The sequence below is a fragment of the Homarus americanus genome, unplaced genomic scaffold, assembly GCF_018991925.1.
Source record: "Homarus americanus isolate GMGI-L3 unplaced genomic scaffold, GMGI_Hamer_2.0 scaffold59578, whole genome shotgun sequence".
In the NCBI taxonomy this organism is placed as follows: Eukaryota; Metazoa; Arthropoda; class Malacostraca; order Decapoda; family Nephropidae; genus Homarus; species Homarus americanus.
This window is the reverse complement of record NW_024712913.1, coordinates 5,202-23,476: the sequence shown is the minus strand read 5'-3', so window position 1 is coordinate 23,476 and position 18,275 is coordinate 5,202.

The following is an 18,275-nucleotide window of genomic DNA, read 5'->3' as shown; positions in this document are numbered from 1 at the left end:
ACTCCCTTGGGTCGTCAGACCTTTGTATTAATATTGGTTTATTTATATAATGCTGCTTATTATTATTATTTGTTATTGTTGGAGTTAGTGAGCCCGCCCAGGTCCTTGTGTAACTGGGAGGGTAGTCACTTTTTTTTGAGGTGTTAGTTAAGTGTTAGTTGTGTTAGTCTAAAGGTACACTGTATGGAGAGGCCTGCCAGGTTCTTAGTGGAGCTGGTTGGTCACTCTCATCTTTATTCCTCTAGTAATGTTTTATGTAGAAATGTGTATGTTGAGGCAGGAGGTGGTTCAATTACTTCTTCCTGGCTGATATAGCTGGGAGGGTAATCACATTATTATTATTAATATTATTAATATTTTTTTATTTTTTTATTTATTTTTTATTTAATTTTTTTTTGAGTTAGTGAGCCCGCCCAGGTCCTTGTGTAGCTGGGAGGGTAGTCACATTTTTATTTATTTATTTTTTTTTTTTTACTAAGATGTTAGTTCAATGTTAAATGTTAAATGTTAAATGTTAAATATTAGTTATGTTAGTCTAAAGGTACGCTGTATGGAGAGGCCTGCCAGGTTCTTGTGGAGCTGGTAGGTCACTCTCATCTTTTATTCTCTCTATTAATGTTTTATATGTATATTGGGGCAGGAGATGGTTCAATTACTTTCTTCCTGGCTGATTTAAACCAACTGTGTTCTTGGAATTCTTCGTTGTCTATATTATTTATCCAGTTTTGATATGTTTCTGTGTTAAGTTCAGTCACTTTTTTCCAAATATTTACAGCTTTGTTGTGTATATCTACATTGATTGCTAAGAGGTTTGCTCTCTTGTGTAGCTGTTCATTATTGATGTGGTCTGTATATTTTATGTTATATATAAATCTGAGGGCTATATTTTGTACTGTTTGTAACCTTTTAATGCACGTTTTACTAAGGGTGTTCAATGGGATGGGTGGGTAGTCCATAATTGATTTAACAAGGGCAATATAAATCTTTCTTTTGTTATTAATGCTAAGGTTCTTAAAGCGTTTTATTTTTGATAATCTTATTCTTGCCTGTCGTTCTTTATCTTTTAAGTATGTTATATATCCTCTTTTTGTTAGTTTTAATCCAAGCATCCTACCTTCAGTGTCGTATGGGTATAGTTCCTGGTCGACTATTACTGGACTTGTTTTAATCTTGGCTATTGGTATTATCTTGAATTTGTTCTTATTTGTCCTGATTTTCCATTTTTTCTCAAAATCATTTATGTTTTTTATCGCTCTTACCGTGTAGAGTGCCATAAATTGAGTTGATTTTCCTGGGTATGATACTATTTGAGTAATATCATCAGCAAACATTACATATTCGCTAAAGGGGGTAGGTTGAGGTGTGTCTGAAGTATAAATTGTATATAGTGTTGGAGAAAGGCATCCTCCTTGAGGTACTCCACTCTCAAGATTAAACATAGTTCCTAAAAGTTTCCAATTTGAATTTGTGCTCTCCTATCATCTAAATAGTTACACAATATTCTTAGCAAGTATTCGTTAAGTCCCAGTTTTAATATTTTATATTTCAAGCCTAAATGCCAAACTTTATCAAAAGCCTTAGAAACATCCCTTAAAATTATATTGATCTGGTTACCCTTGCTTTTTTCTATTGCAATTATTTCCGTTATTGTAGCTATTGCAGTTAGGGTATTTCTATTGGGCATAAATCCATGTTGTCTGTTGTTAGTTTTCCCATGTTGTGTTAAAAAGGCTATAAGTCTTGAATTTAATATTTTTTCCAATAGTTTCCCGGTAATTTCTAATAAAGATATTGGCCTGTAGTTTAATATTTCCTTATTGTCCTTACCCTCCTTAGGAATAAATATCATTTTAGCATATTTTAGTTTGTCTGGAAAGTAACCAGTTATTAAGCATGCGTTATAAATGTTTAATAGTGTATTTAAAATGTTTTCAGGTAGATTCATGATCATATTTCGTGTAATACCTGTGAGCCCAGGGGCTTTTTCCTTAAATTTCCTCAGACAGTGCATCATTTCTCCCATGGTTATTATTTGATTATTAGGTAATAAGTTATTGTCTATATATTGCCTTGGGGTGATTCTATGTATTTGTCTTCCCATTTCTTCTTCTATCCTTTCTTCGTGTTCACTATCAAAATCTTCATTTTCCTCATCTGATATTTTAAAAACTTTTACCCATTCCCTTTTGAATGCTGACTCTTGTTCATTTTCCTCGTGCAATTTTGTTCCATTTTGGTCTTTAATGTATGGTGTTTTTTGCTTGTTGTGCCCCATCATCTTGTTTATGGAAGTCCAAAATGTTTTTGTGTCTTTAGTCATGTCAGCCGCCATTATAATATCATTCCATTTTTTATTGTTTGCTTCCTTACATGCGTCTCTTAATTTTATCTGTAGTGCTATCTGTGTCGTATATAGCCATCTGTTACTGCCGTGTCTTTCCATATACCTGTTTATTTCATTGTAATAGGTCTGGATTAATTTAACTTCTTCTGGTAGTCTGTTGTTGGGTAATGTTCTAAAGTGTGAAGTAGGAGTGTGTTTGGTTATAGATGTTTTTATTGCTGAGTGCAGTCAGTCCATTTCTGAGTCTATATCTTCTGTTGTTTTCCCTTGTAGGTTAATCGAGTGGTGATTACTTAAGTCGTCTTTGAAGCTGTCCCAGTCTGTTTTACTCATTTTCAGTCTCTTTTTTATTGGTATCTGTATGGGGCTTGTTGACAGTGTTAGTATAATTGGCAGATGGTCACTGCCTGTAAGAGGTCCTTGTATTATATGGTAATTGAAAAAGGCTTTGTTGTTGGTAAAAATTTTGTCTGGTGTCGATTGTGTATTGTGATTTCTCCAGGTTGGAAAGTTAGGACCTAGATGATTGATTTTCCCTAGGTTTATTAATTGATTAAGGGCGTTTCCCACGACGTTATTATTTGTATTGTCAAAAATCCTATGTCTGGCGTTAAAGTCTCCTAAGATGTACATCGGATGACTATTGTTAGCCAATTTTAATAGGTCTTCTATAGGTAAGTAGGGTCGTCTCGGTGGGAGATAAGTAGTAGCAATAATTACGTCTCCTTGAGTTGTATTTATTTTTATTGCTAGAAATTCATCCTGGAAGTCATCAATTAGTTTAAATTTTAAGTTTCTTTTAACCGCTATCGCTACTCCGTCATTTTTCTCGCCCGATTTATTTCTTTGGTTTACATAATAGTTAAAGAGTTTTATGTTGTTGTTTTCTGTCTCACCGTGACTGTTTATTAGTATAATGTCAGGGTCAATTTCTTGATATATATTACTTAGGTTAATTCTCTCGGTCTTCCAGTTTCTTACGTTGTGTTGTATTATTCTTAAAGTTCTTACTGTTTGTCTATTGTCCATTATTTCTTATACTTGGATTGTGACTGTTGAAGTGGAGACCTATCATCCTGTTTCCCGCTTCTGACTCTTCTAAACTCTGACGGGTCTACTATTTTAAAGTCTTTGGTCGTAATCTTTAGTTTGTCCGTAGTAATTAGTGACCAGACATAATCTTCACTTAGGGATTTTTCTTGATATGTCCACTTGTATATCCCTCCTTCACAGTTTTTTACTATTGTCCCTCCTGTTGGTCTCGATGTTGGGATTCCATGTTTTGTTGTAGTGATAACTTTTAATCCAATTTCTTCAGCAGATTCAGGTTGTATATTGTGATCAGTTTCCATCTTATCTTCTCTCCTCCTACTCCTTTGTCTTATAGTCTGTCCTTTTGTTATTTCTATCTTCTCTTTGTCACTTCTAGTCATTTGTCTGGGATCTCTATCAGTCGCTTGTGTTCCTTGTGTATCAGCTGTTGCTCCTTGCTCAAACCTTTGTTCGTCTAGATGTAGTCTTTCTCTCAGTTCGCTTGCATATGTTGCCTGAAATAGTTTTTCGGATTGTGGATTCTCTGGAAATATCATCTCTGGTAGGTTATTCAATTTAAACATTTTCCTTAATTCCTCATTGTATGATCCGGGTGCAATGATATTGTGCAAATGTGCATGGATCATACTAATCATTACCTTATCATGTATTGGCTCACTTAGGTTTAATATGGTGGATTCTGGTCTATGAGCCTCTTGGACCGCTCTCTTTGCTATTTCGACGTATGTCGTATCCTTCTTGTCTTGTTCCTTTTTCCTTGTTTCTTGTTCCTTGTACTTTATCATGTGTTTTTTTATTGGGCATGCCATTGCTAACGTCCTATGTCCTATGTATACATTCCCGTTTCTCTTACAGTTGAGACAGCCAACATGTGTATTCTTACATTCAGTGTAGGTATGGTCGTCGCCTGCACAATCTGAGCAGTACTTTTTTTCTTTTTCCGGACAGTCTCTCGTTGTGTGTTCTTCATATTTGTAGCAGGAGAAGCAAGTTTGCAGACTGATGAATGTCTCCTTCTTTATTTGATGTGGTGTGACTGACATGTTGAATATTAGAAAGCCCTGTTGTAAAACTTTCTCAGCCATTGACACTTCTTCAAAAGTAATCTTAAAAACATGAGTATAGTCTTTTATCTTAATGACTTCTTCAATCTTCATCCACCTGTTTTGGCGTTCCAGTTCATCTTTCAGGTCTTCCGATGTCTTCCTCCCGATCTCTTGGTCGACTTGACGAACGAAAACTGATCTTTTTGCTTTTTGTTCTGGTGGCATGACAACAATAAGGCCTTCATTGTAAAATATATCTCTGGCTTCTTTTGAAAGGATTTTATCTGAATCAAAGTCATCTTTACAGATTACTTTAAAACCTTCATTGGTGCTGAATATTCTTGTTAGTGGGACTTGCAGTTTGTTGTAAGTGATTTCTGCCACTTTTCCCCTTCCAATAGAGTGTCCCTTATCTCTATGTTTTATTCTAATGCTTGTTGTCATCTTCTTGATTACATCTAATCCTACCTATAACACAGGGCTCCTGCCTGGGAGCAGTGACCCCGCCCCCCCCTCTTGGACGGGCGTCGGGCTCGTAGGGTTCTGCACCCAGGTTACCTGTGACTATAGTTATATCTAAGAAAGTTGCCACCTACCGGTGACCCCCGGACAAGGGGTGCCCTGCACTATCACAGGTTCCCTTGCCGGATCGACCGTATCGCTAAGTCCCGCCTCCCGTTCAAAGAACGGAGTGCATGAGGGGGATGAAAAAAGGAAAGAAGAGGACTTAGAGAGTAGAAACAGCCTACCTACCACGCCACGTTCGGTTAGCCAATCAGAGCACCGCAGTAAACGTGCATGTATCACGCCACCGTGGGGCACCACTGATTGGCCAATCCAGGACGTAGACGCACTGGTAGTAGTCAAAATTTGGGGAGCCCAAATATTTGTTTTTTCCAAAAATTGGAATTTCCCGTACAATCTGTGATGGTAATTACACCGTCACTATGTTGAGTAAGTACAATCACTAGGATTGAGTGTCTTATCACAACAAAGTTGCAGACTGCTCAAACATGCAGCAAAAGAGGCAGGTCTTCGCAGCTCCGGGTCCAGCAGTCCGCGGAGGAGGAGGTGTTGCTTGTTCAAGAAGAATGGTCAGAATGAATCTCAATGGAGAGAGCTTATATACCCAGCAGCAGCCGCCATGAGTCATGTTGGGAAAACCCGAGAAGTCGCCGGTGAATAGTTTCGTTGCTAAGATACGGTAACATCTGGTTGGTTGCTAGGGAAGGCGGCACATTGGAATGCGATACGCAGTTTGTAGGGGAGACGTCCACTACAATGGCATCTCCTTCCTGGATTTATTATCAAATAACCTATTTGATGACAAATGAACACATCCATAAAAACGTACTGCCAAACTCAAATCTTTGACGTAATTACACACAATGGTTTATCATGAAGATAAAATATCTGAATTGTACATCCTTGACCATATTAAGGAGTTCTCTATATTGTTCACTTTGCAGTAGGCCATGTATTGTTGCTCCCAAGTATATTTGGCCTATTGGGAGGTGATTTTCTTCATTTCTGGGATCAACTGCATCAAGATTACCCGTTTGAAAAACTTCATGACGACAAAAATATCCCAAAGATTCCTATAAAGCTGACATACACTATCGTGTAACAAATGTATAGTTGGTGACTCTCTGAAAAAGTAGATTTAACTTGTTACATTTGGGCAATATGAAATTAAGAAAATTGTAGTACAATAAAAGTGAAGGGTCCCTAAGACTCTCTGCTATTTGTTGTACGGCCACCAATCTTTCCTCCGATTCTTTTAAAGTAAAAAACATTTTTAGGGGTTGCCACTGCTCTAATAATCTTTCAACTGCCTGGTGGAATGATAACCAGCGGGTCTGATTAACATGCACAACTTTGTGTGGTTTGACAGTACAGAATGACTGAAATTCCTTAAGTTCATGTTGTCGTTTAGCACTATGGGAAAAATAGGTATATATAAGTCTGATCATGTCTTCACAACGCCGTGGTAGCGTCATTGCAGCCTCCGAAACTGTAAGTGAATAGAATGACAAATACATTTCAGTATGGTTATACCAGGAATAGTGATACGTAGTCTGCTGCTTACAGAATTGTGTTCTCCCATAATGTTACTAGCGCCGTCAGCAGCAAATCCAATCAGGTTCTCATGTGGAATTAGGTGTGTTTCTAATGTTTTCATAATTAAATTATACAAATTATCCCCTGTTGACCCTTTAGATGATTCATCACCATATACATTGATCACCTCTAATAACCAAGATTTAGTGCTGTTTGTGGTTGAATCCCACAAATTTTACAAGAACAGACCATGCTTTCATCGTACTAATTAATGTCTGTGGTTTCGTCAACAATAATGGAAAATTTACTTTCTCTAAGTTTATCTACTAAATCCGCGGTGACACACCGTCCTAACGTCCTCTCAACCTCTGTGCATTTTGTTCTTTTCATGTTCATGCCTTGAGCAATTGCAGAATCAGGAAACATCCTCTTCATGAGGTCCACTAAATGACCTGCAGTGGTAAATGGCAAGTTGTGCTTGGCTATAAAGCAAGTAAAAAGAATTGTTGCTACGGCCACTCCATTTGCTGCATAGATCGCATGGTGGACCGGGATCGTCTCCTGCTGGACCTCCTGTTGTTCCGAGGCCTCATAAACTGAATGCATCTTTGTCGGTTTGATGGCTGTCAACTCTGCACTCACTTCCCTTTTGCATATTTTGCAAAAGGCCCTAGATGGATTGTCTTCAACACAGGACAACCAGGTCTGGAAATCTCCATTGTTCAGCAGCCATCACCATCTGCAATAGGAGATTTGAAAAACTTTTGTGTAGTCTCCCCTGCAAACCCATGAATACCTAAATCAGTAAACAATTGCCATGATCGTTCTAAGCTACTTGCATAGTCCTTTATAAGTGCACAGGAAAATAATGTTTATTTGGCCCTTTGGAAAAATAAAAGCAACAAATGAACAGGGTGTAAAGAATACCTTTATCTAACCATTTCTGTTGATACACTGATAAAAGAAAACGGTTAAGGTGTAAGTAACTGCTACATAGGTGATGAAAGCTATGATTAATTACATACCAATTACATAAATAAATATATCCTTGCCGGCTTGTAGATAAACTCTGTGAGTACGTCTAGCTGATGATACTTGGCTGATGATGAGAGCTCTTACCATATCAACGGACGAGAACAAAGTGGGGTTTCCACAGCAATCGAGGGTCCCATGTTGATTTGCCACGTCATTTATTACCCACAATCCATTTATACTATACATTATCTGTTGATATATGCTAAAGGAGTTAATAAAAGAAAAAGTCATATATATTACTGAAGAAAAAATTATTAAGTCCTTTACATTTTATATGCATTTCTTGAACAATGAGGACTATATACCTCATGGCATCTCTGTGACAGAATGTGGACGGCCTCTCCTCATGACGTCACCAACTGTCATATGTTTTCTCCGTTAGCAGACGATATTCCTCAAAACGGCTAAGAGATACGTAACCGATCGCCCAAGCGGCTAACGAGCCGATGAGAGGTGAAGAGGATAAAAGTAAAAGTATAGTGAAAGAATAAAGATGTATCATTATACTTAGGCCCATATAACTGTAAGGAGTGCCCCAGGGTGTCGCTGGTTTCTCCATAACAAATGAAAAACGCTGATCGGGTATATCAAAGCCCCCTCGTCGAGTATAACAAAGTCCCCTGATCAAGTATAACAAAGGCCCCTGATCGAGCATAACAAAGTACCCTGATCGAGTATAACAAAGTACCCTGGTCGAGTATAACAAAGACCCCTGATCGAGCATAAAAAAGGCCCCTGGTCGAGAATAACAAAGTCCCCTGGTCGAGTATAACAAAGTCCCCTTATCGAGTATAACAAAGTCCCCTTATCGAGTATAACAAAGTACCCTGATCGAGTATAACAAAGTCCCCTTGTCGAGTATAACAAAGTCCCCTGGTCGAGTATAACAGAGTCCCCTGATTGAGTATAACAAAGTCCCCTGATCGAGTATAACAAAGTCCCCTTGTCGAGTATAACAAAGTCCCCTGATCGAGTATAACCAAGTCCCCTGGTCGAGTACAACAAAGTCCCCTGGTCGAGTATAACAAAGTCCCCTTATCGAGTATAACAAAGTACCCTGATCGAGTATAACAAAGTCCCCTTGTCGAGTATAACAAAGTCCCCTGGTCGAGTATAACAGAGTCCCCTGATTGAGTATAACAAAGTCCCCTGATCGAGTATAACAAAGTCCCCTGGTCGAGTATAACAAAGTCCCCTAGTCGAGTTTAACAAAGGCATCTGATCAAGTATAGCAAAGGCCCCTAGTCGAGTATAACAAAGGCCCCTGGTCGAGCATAACAAAGGCCCTTGGTCAAGTATAACAAAGCTCCCTGATCGAGTATAACAAAGTCCCCTGATCGAGTATAACAAAGGCCGCTGATCGAGTATAAGAAAGTCCCCTGATTGAGTATAACAATGACCCTTAATCGAATATAACAAAGGCCCCTGGTCGAGTATAACAAAGGTCCCTGGTCGAGTATAACAAAGGCCCCTCACGAATATAACAAAATCCCCTGATCGAGTAAAACAAAATCCCCTGATCGAGTATAACAAGGTCCACTGATCGAGTATAACAAAGTCCCCTGATCGAGTATAACAAAGGCCCCTGATCGAGTATAACAAAGTCCCCTGATAGAGTATAACAAAGTCCCTTGGTCGAGAATAACAAAGTCCTCTGATCGAGTATAACAAAGTCCCCTGATCGATTATAACAAAGTCCCCTGGTCGAGTATAACAAAGTCCCCTGAACGAGTATAACAAAGTCCCCTGATCGAGTATAACAATGCCCCTTGGTCGAGTAGAACAAAGTGCCCTTGTGGAGTATATGAAAGTTCCCTGATCGTGTATAACAATGGCCCGTGATCGAGTATAAAAAGGCTCCTGGTCGAGCATAACAAAGGCCCCTGGTCGAGTATAACAAAGACCCCAAATCGAGTATAACAAAGTCCCCTGAACGAGTATAACAAGGTCCACTGATCGAGTGTAACAAAGTCCCCTTATCGCGTATAACATAGCCCCTAATCGAGTCTAACAAAGGCCCTTGATCGAGTATAACAAAGTACCCGGATCGAGTATAACAAAGTCCCCTTATCGAGTATAACAAAGTCCCCTGATCGAGTATAACAAAGTCCCTTGGTCGAGTAGAACAAAGTGCCCTTGTGGAGTATAACAAAGTTCCCTAATCGTGTATAACAATGGCCCCTGATCGAGTAAAAAAAAGGCCCCTGGTCGAGCATAACAAAGGCCCCTGGTCGAGTATAACAAAGCCCCCTAATCGAGTATAACAAAGACCCCTTATCGACTATAACAAAGTCCCAAAATCGAGTATAACAAAGAACTCTGATCGAGTATAACAAAGTCCCCTGATCGAGTATAACAAAGTCCCCTCATCGAATATAACAAAGCCCCCTCATCGAATATTACAAAGTCCCCTGATCGAGTATAACAAAGCCCCCTCATCGAGTATAACAAAGGCCCCTCATCGAGTATAACAAAGTCCCGTGGTCGAGTATAACACAGGCCCCTCATCGAGTATAACAAAGTCCCGTGGTCGAGTATAACAAAGGCCCCTCATCGAGTATAACAAAGTCCCGTGATCGAGTATAACAAAGTCTCCTGATCGAGTATAACAAAGACCCATGATCGAATATTGCAAAGTCCCTTGGCCGAGTATAAATGAGTACCCTGATCGAGTATAACAAAGTCCACTGGTCGAGTATAACAAAGACCCCTAATCGAGAAAAACAAAGCCCCCTCATCGAATATTACAAAGTCCCGTGATCGAGTATAACAAAGTTCCCTGATTGAGTATAACAAAGTACCGTGATCGAGTATAACAAAGTACCCTGATCAAGTAAAACAACGTCCCCTGGTCCAGTATATCAAAGCCCCCTCGTCGAGTATAACAAAGGCCCCTGAACGAGTATATCAAACCCCCCTCGTCAAGTATAACAAAGGCCCCTGATCGAGAATAACAAAGTCCCCTGATCGAGTGTAAAAAATTCCCATGATCGAGTATAACAAAGTCCCCTGGACGAGTATAGCAAAGTCCCCCGGTCGAGTATAACAAAGTCCCCTCATCGAGTATAACAAAGTATCCTGATCGAGTATAACAAAGTCCCCTGATCGAGTATAACAAAGTCCCCTGGTCGAGCAAAACAAAGTTTCCTAATCGAGTATAACAAAGTCCCTTGATCGAGTATATCAAAGTATCCTCATCGAGTATAACAAAGGCCCCTGGTCGAGTATAACAAAGCCCCCAAATCGAGTATAACAAAGTAACCTGATAGAGTATAAGAAAGGCCCTTTATCGAGTATAACAAAGTCCCAAAATCGAGTATAACAAAGAACTCTGATCGAGTATAACAAAGTCCCCTGATCGAGTATAACAAAGTATCCTGATCGAGTATAACACAGTCCTCTAGTCGAGTATAACAAAAGCCCCTTATCGAGTATAACAAAGTTTCCTGATCGAGTATAACAAAGTCCTCTGGTCGAGTATAACAAAGACCCCTGTTCGAGTATAACAAGGTCCCCTGATAGCGTATAACAAAGCCCCAAATCGAGTCTAACAAAGGCCCCTGGTCGAGTATAACAACGTCCCCTGATCGAGTATAACAAAGTCCCCTGATCGAGTATAACAAAGTCCCTTGGTCGAGTAGAACAAAGTCCCCTTGTGGAGTATAACAAAGTTCCCTGATTGTGTATAACAATGGCCCCGGATCGAGTATGAAAATGGCCCCTGGTCGAGCATAACAAAGGCCCCGTATCGAGTATAACAAAGGCCTGTGATCGAGTATAACAAAGGCCCCTGATCGAGCATAACAAAGGCCCCTCGTCGAGTATAACAAAGTCCCTTGATCGAGTATAACAAAGTCCCCTGATCGAGTGTAACAAAGACCCCTGATCGAGTATAACGAAGTCCCCTGATCGAGTATAACAAATTACTCTGATCGAGCATAACAAAGGCCCCTGAGCGTGTATAACAAAGGTCCCTGGTCGAGTATAACAAAGGCCCCTGGTCGAGTAAAACAAAGGCCCCTCATCGACAATAACAAAATACCCTGATCGAGTATAACAAAGTCCCCTGATCGCGTATAACAAAGGCCCCTAATCGAGTATAACAAAGTCCCATGATCGAGCATAATAAAGGCCCCGTGTCGAGTATAACAAAGTCCCCTGGTCGAGTATAACAAAGTCCCCTGGTCGAGTATAACAAAGCGCACTCTTCGAATATTACAAAGTCTCCTCATCGAGTTTAAACAAAGCCCCCTCATCGAGTATAACAAAGTCTCCTGAACGAGTATAACAAAGTCCAGTGGTCTAGTATAACAAAGGCCCCTAATCGATTATAACAAACACCCATGATCGAATATATAAGAAACTCCCCTGACCGAGTATAAAAAAGTCCCCTGATTGAGTATAACAAATTCCCCTGGTCGAGTATAACAAAGTCAGCTGGTCGAGTATAACAAAGTCCCCTGGTCCAGTGTAACAAATGCCCCTCATCGAGTATAACAAATAACCGTGACCGAATATAACAAAATCCCCTAATCGAATATTACAAAATCCCCTGATCGAGTATATCAAAGCCCCCTCGTCGAGTATAACAAAGGCCCCTCATCGAGTATATCAAACCCCCTTCGTCGAGTATAACAAAGGCCCCTGATCGAGTATAACAAAGTCCGTTGATCGAGTATTTCAAAGTCCCTGATCGAGTATAACAAAATCCCTTGGGCGAGTATAACAAAGGCCCCTGATCGAGTATAACAAAGTCCCATTATCTAGTATAAGAAAGTCCCCTGATCGAGTATAACAAAGTCCCCTGATCGAGTATAAGAAGGCCCCTCGTCGAGTATAAGAAAGTCCCCTGATCGAGTATAAGAAAGTACCCTGGTCGAGTATGAGAAAGTCCCCTGATCGAGTAAAACAAAGTCCCCTTATCGAGTATAACAATGTCCCCTGATCGAGTATAACGAAGTCCCCTGATCGAGTATAACAAAGTCCCCAGGACGAGTATAACAAAGTCCTCTGGACGAGTATAACAAAGTCCCCTGATCGAGTTTAACAAAGTGAGCAGATCGAGTATAACAAATTCCTCTGGTCGAGTATAACAAAGACCCCTGATCGAGAATAACAAAGGCCCTTGATCGAGTATAACAAAGGCCCCTGATCGAGTATAACAGACACCTTATCGAGTATAACAAAGTCTCCTGATCGAGTATAACAAAGGCCCCTAATCGAGTATAACAAAGGCCCCTAATCGAGTATAACAAAGGCCCCTGGTCGAGTATAACAATGGCCCTCATCGAATATAACAAAATCCCCTGATCGAGTATAACAAAGGCCCCTGATTAAGTATAAAATAGCCCCCTGATCGAGTGTAACAAAGTCCCCTGATCGAGTATAACAAAGTCCCCTGATCGAATATAACAAAGACAAATTATCCAATATAAAAAAGTCCCCTGACCGAGTAAAACAAAGTCCCGTGATCGAGTATAACAAAGTCCCCTAATTGAGTATAACAAAGTCCCGTGGTCGAGTATAACAAAGTCCCCTGATCGAGTATAACAAAGTCTCCTTATCGAGTATAATGAAGTCCCCTGATCAAGTATAACAAAGTCCTCTGGTCGAGTATTTCAAAGGCCTCTGATCGAGTATAACAAAGGCCCTTGATAGAGCATAACAAATGCCCCAGGTCGAGTATAACAAAGGCACCTAATCGAATATAACAAAATCTCCTGATCGAGTATAACAAAGTCCTCTGATCGAGTATATCAAAGCCCCCTCGTCGAATATAACAAATGCCCCTGATCGAGTATAACAAAGTCTCCTGATCGAGTATTACAAAGTCCCCTGATCGAGTATAACAAAGTCCCCTGGTTGAGTTTAACAAAGTCCCCGGATCGAGTATAGCAAAGCCTCCTGATCGAGTATAACAAAGTCCCCTCGTCGAATATAAGAAAGGCCCCTCATCGAGTAAAACAAGGTCCACTGATCGAGTATAACAAAGTCCCCTGATCGCGCATAACAAAGGCCTCTGGTCGAGTATAACAAAGTCCCCTGATCGAGAATAAAAAAGGCCCCTGGTCGAGTATAACAAAGTCCTCTGATCGAGTATAACAAGGTCCATTGATCGAGTATAACAAAGTCCCCTCGTCGAATAAAACAAAGGCCCCTCATCGAGTAAAACAAGGTCCACTGATCGAGTATAACAAAGTCCCCTGAACGCGCATAACAAAGGCGCCTGGTCGAGTATAACAAAGTCCCCTGATCGAGTATAACAAAGTCCCCTGATCGAGTATAACGAAGTCCCCTGATCGAGTATAACAAAGTCCCCTGGTCGGGTATAACAAAGTCCCCTTATCGAGTATAACAAAGTCCCCTGATTGAGTATAACAAAGGCCCCTCATCGAGCATAACAAAGGCCCCTTGTCGAGTATAACAAAGTCTCCTGATCGAGTATAACAAAGGCCCCTGGTCGAGTATAACAAAGTTCCCTGATCGAGTATAACAAAGGCTCCTGGTCGAGTATAACAAAGGCCCTCATCGAATATAACAAAATCCCCTGATCGAGTATAACAAAGTGCTCTGATCGAGTATATCAAAGCCCCCTCGTCGAATCTAACAAAGGCGCCTGATCTAGTATAACAAAGTCTCCTGATCGATTATAACAAAATCCCCGGATCAAGTATAACAAAGCCCCCTGATCGAGTATAACAAAGGCCCCTCATCGAGCAAAACAAAGGCCCCTGGTCGAGTATAGCAAAGTCCCATGATCGAGTACAACAAAGGCCCCTGGTCGAGTATAACAAAGTCACCTCAGGGAGTATAACAAAGTCCCCTGATCGAGTATAACAAAGGCCCCTGATCGAATATAACAAAGGCCCCTAGTCGAGGATAACAAAGGCCCCTGGTCGAGTATAAGAAAGGCCTTTCATCGAATTAAACAAAATCACCTGATCGAGTATAACAAAGTCCCCTGATCGAGTATAACAAGGTCCACTGATCGAGTATAACAAAGTCCCGTGATCGCGCATAATAAAGGCCCCTGGTCGAGTATAACAAAGATCCCTCATCGAGAATAACAAAGACCCCTGATCGAATATAACAAAGTCCCCTGATCGAGAATAAGAAAGGCCCCTGATCGAGTATAAGAAAGGCCCCCGGTTGAGTATAACAAAGGCCCCTGGTCGAGTATAACAAAGGCCCCTGATCGAGTATAACAAAGTCCCCTGATCGATTATAACAAAGTCCCCTGATCGAGTATAACAAAGTCTCCTGATCGAGTATAACAAAGACCGATTATCGAATATAACAAAGTCCCCTGACCGAGTATATCAAAGTCCCCTGATCGATTATAACAAAGGCCCCTGATCGAGTATAACAAAGTTCCCAGATCGCATATAACAATGCCCCTCATCGAGTCCAACAAAAGCCTTTGGTCGAGGATATCAAAGCCCCCTAGTTGAATATAACAAAGGCCCCTGTTCGAGTATAACATAGTCTCCTGATCGAGTATAACAAAGGCCCCTGATCGAGTATAACAAAGGCCCCTGATCGAGTATAACTAACTCTTCTGATCGAATATAACAAAGTCCCTTGACCGAGTATTTCAAAGTCCCCTGATCGAGAATCAGAAAATCTCCTGATTGAGTATAAAAAAGTCCCCTGATTGAGTATAACAAAGTCACCTGGTGGAGTATAACAAAGTCCCCAGATCGAGTATAACAAAGTCCCTGGTCGAGTATAACAAAGTCCCCAGATCGAGTATAACATAGGCCCTGATCGAGTATAACAAAGACCTGATCGAGCATAACAAAGGCCCCTGGTCGGGTATAACAAATCCTCCTTATTAAGTATAACAAAGTCCCTTGATCGAGTATAACAAAGCCCTATCATGGAGTATAACAAGGTCCACTCATCGAGTATAACACAGTCCCCTGATCTCGTATAACAAAGCCCCTAATCGAGTCTAACAAAGGTCCCTGATCGAGTATAACAAAGTCCCCTAATCGAGTATAACAAAGGCCTCTGATCGAGTATAACAAAGGCCCCTGATCTAGCATAACAAAGGCCCCTGGTCGAGTATAACAAAGGCCCCTGATCGAGTATAACAAAGTTCCCAGATCGCATATAACAATGCCCCTCATCGAGTCCAACAAAAGCCTTTGGTCGAGGATATCAAAGCCCCCTAGTTGAATATAACAAAGGCCCCTGTTCGAGTATAACATAGTCTCCTGATCGAGTATAACAAAGGCCCCTGATCGAGTATAACAAAGGCCCCTGATCGAGTATAACTAACTCTTCTGATCGAATATAACAAAGTCCCTTGACCGAGTATTTCAAAGTCCCCTGATCGAGAATAAGAAAATCTCCTGATTGAGTATAAAAAAGTCCCCTGATTGAGTATAACAAAGTCACCTGGTGGAGTATAACAAAGTCCCCAGATCGAGTATAACAAAGTCCCTGGTCGAGTATAACAAAGTCCCCAGATCGAGTATAACATAGGCCCTGATCGAGTATAACAAAGACCTGATCGAGCATAACAAAGGCCCCTGGTCGGGTATAACAAATCCTCCTCATTAAGTATAACAATGTCCCTTGATCGAGTATAACAAAGCCCTATCATGGAGTATAACAAGGTCCACTCATCGAGTATAACACAGTCCCCTGATCTCGTATAACAAAGCCCCTAATCGAGTCTAACAAAGGTCCCTGATCGAGTATAACAAAGTCCCCTAATCGAGTATAACAAAGGCCTCTGATCGAGTATAACAAAGGCCCCTGATCTAGCATAACAAAGGCCCCTGGTCGAGTATAACAAAGGCCCCTGGTCGAGTATAACAAAACTCCCCTGGTCGAGTATAACAAAGCCCCCTTATCGAATATTACAAAGTCCCCTGATCGCGTATAACAAAGCCCCTAATCGAGTCTAACAAAGGCCCCTGATCGAGTATAACAAAGTCCATTGATCTAGCATAACAAAGGCCCCTTGTCGAGTACAAATAAGTCCCCTGATCGAGTATGACAAAGTCCCTTGATTGAGTATAACAAAGTCTCCTGGTCGAGTATAACAAAGTCTCCTGGTCGAGTATAACAAAGTCCCCTAGTCGAGTATAGCAAAGGCCCCTGATCAAGTATAGCAAAGGCCCCTAGTCGAGTATAACAAAGGCCCCTGGTCGAGCATAACAACGGCCCCTGGTCAAGTATAACAAAGCTCCCTGATCGAGTATAACAAAATCCCCTGATCGAGTATAACAATGACCCTTGATCGAATATAACAAAGGCCCCTGGTCGAGTAGAACAAAGGTCCCTGGTCGAGTATAACAAAGGCCCCTCATCAAATATAACAAAATACCCTGATCGAGTATAACAAAGTCCTCTGATCGAGTATAACAAGGTCCACTGATCGAGTATAACAAAGTCCCCTGATCACGTATAACAAAGCCCCTAATCGAGTCTAACAAAGGCCCCTGATCGAGTATAACAAAGTCCCCTGATCGAGTATAACAAAGTCCCTTGGTCGAGTATAACAAAGTCCCTTTGTGGAGTATAGCAAAATCCCCTGATCGCTTATAACAATGTCCCCTGGTCGAGTATAACAACGTCCCCTGATCGAGTATAACAAAGTCCCCTTATCGAGTATAACAAAGTCCCCTGATCGAGTATAACAAAGTCCCTTGGTCGAGAAGAACAAAGTCCCCTTGTGGAGTATAACAAAGTTCCCTGATTGTGTATAACAATGGTTCCTGATCGAGTAAAGAAAAGGCCCCTGGTCGAGCATAACAAAGGCCCCTGGTCGAGTATAACAAATCCCCCAAATCGAGTATAACAAAGTCCCTTGATAGAGTATAACAAAGGCCCCTTTTCGAGTATATTAATGTCCCAAAATCGAGTATAACAAAGAACTCTGATCGAGTATAACAAAGGCCCCTGATCGAGTATAACAAAGTATCCTGATCGAGTATAACAAAGTTCTCTGGTGGAGTATAACAAAGGCCCCTGATCGAGTATAACAAAGGCCCTTGATAGAGTATAACAAAAGCCCCTGATCGAGCATAGCAAAGGCCCGTGGTCAAGTATAACAGAGTCCCCTGATCGAGTATATCAACGTCCCCTGATCGAGTGTAACAAAGTCCCCTGATCGAGTATAACAAAGTCCCCTTATCGAGTATAACAAATTCCCCTGATCGAGTATAACAAAGTCCCCAGATCGAGTATAACAAAGTCCCCTGATTGAGTATAACAAAGTCCCCTGGTCAAGGATAACAAAGTCCCCTGATCGAGTATAACATAGTCTCCTGATCGATTATAACAAAGTTTCCTGATCGAGTATAACAAAGTCCTCTGGTCGAGTATAACAAAGACCCCTGATCGAGTATAAGAAAGTCCCCTGATAGCGTATAACAAAGCCCCTAATCGAGTCTAACAAAGGCCCCTGATCGAGTATGACAAAGACACCTGATTGAGTATAACAAAGTCCCTTGGTCGAGTATAACAAAGTCCCCTTGTGGAGTATAACAAAATCCCCTGATCGATTATAACAAAGTCCCTGGTCGAGTATAACAACGTCCCCTGATTGAGTATAACAATGTCCCCTGATCGAGTATAACAAAGTCCCTTGGTCGAGTAGAACAAAGGCCCCTTGTGGAGTATAACAAAGTTCCTTGATTGTGTATAACAATAGCCCGGGATCGAGTATAAAAGAGGCCCCTGGTCGAGCATAAGAAAGGCCCCTGGTCGATTATAACAAA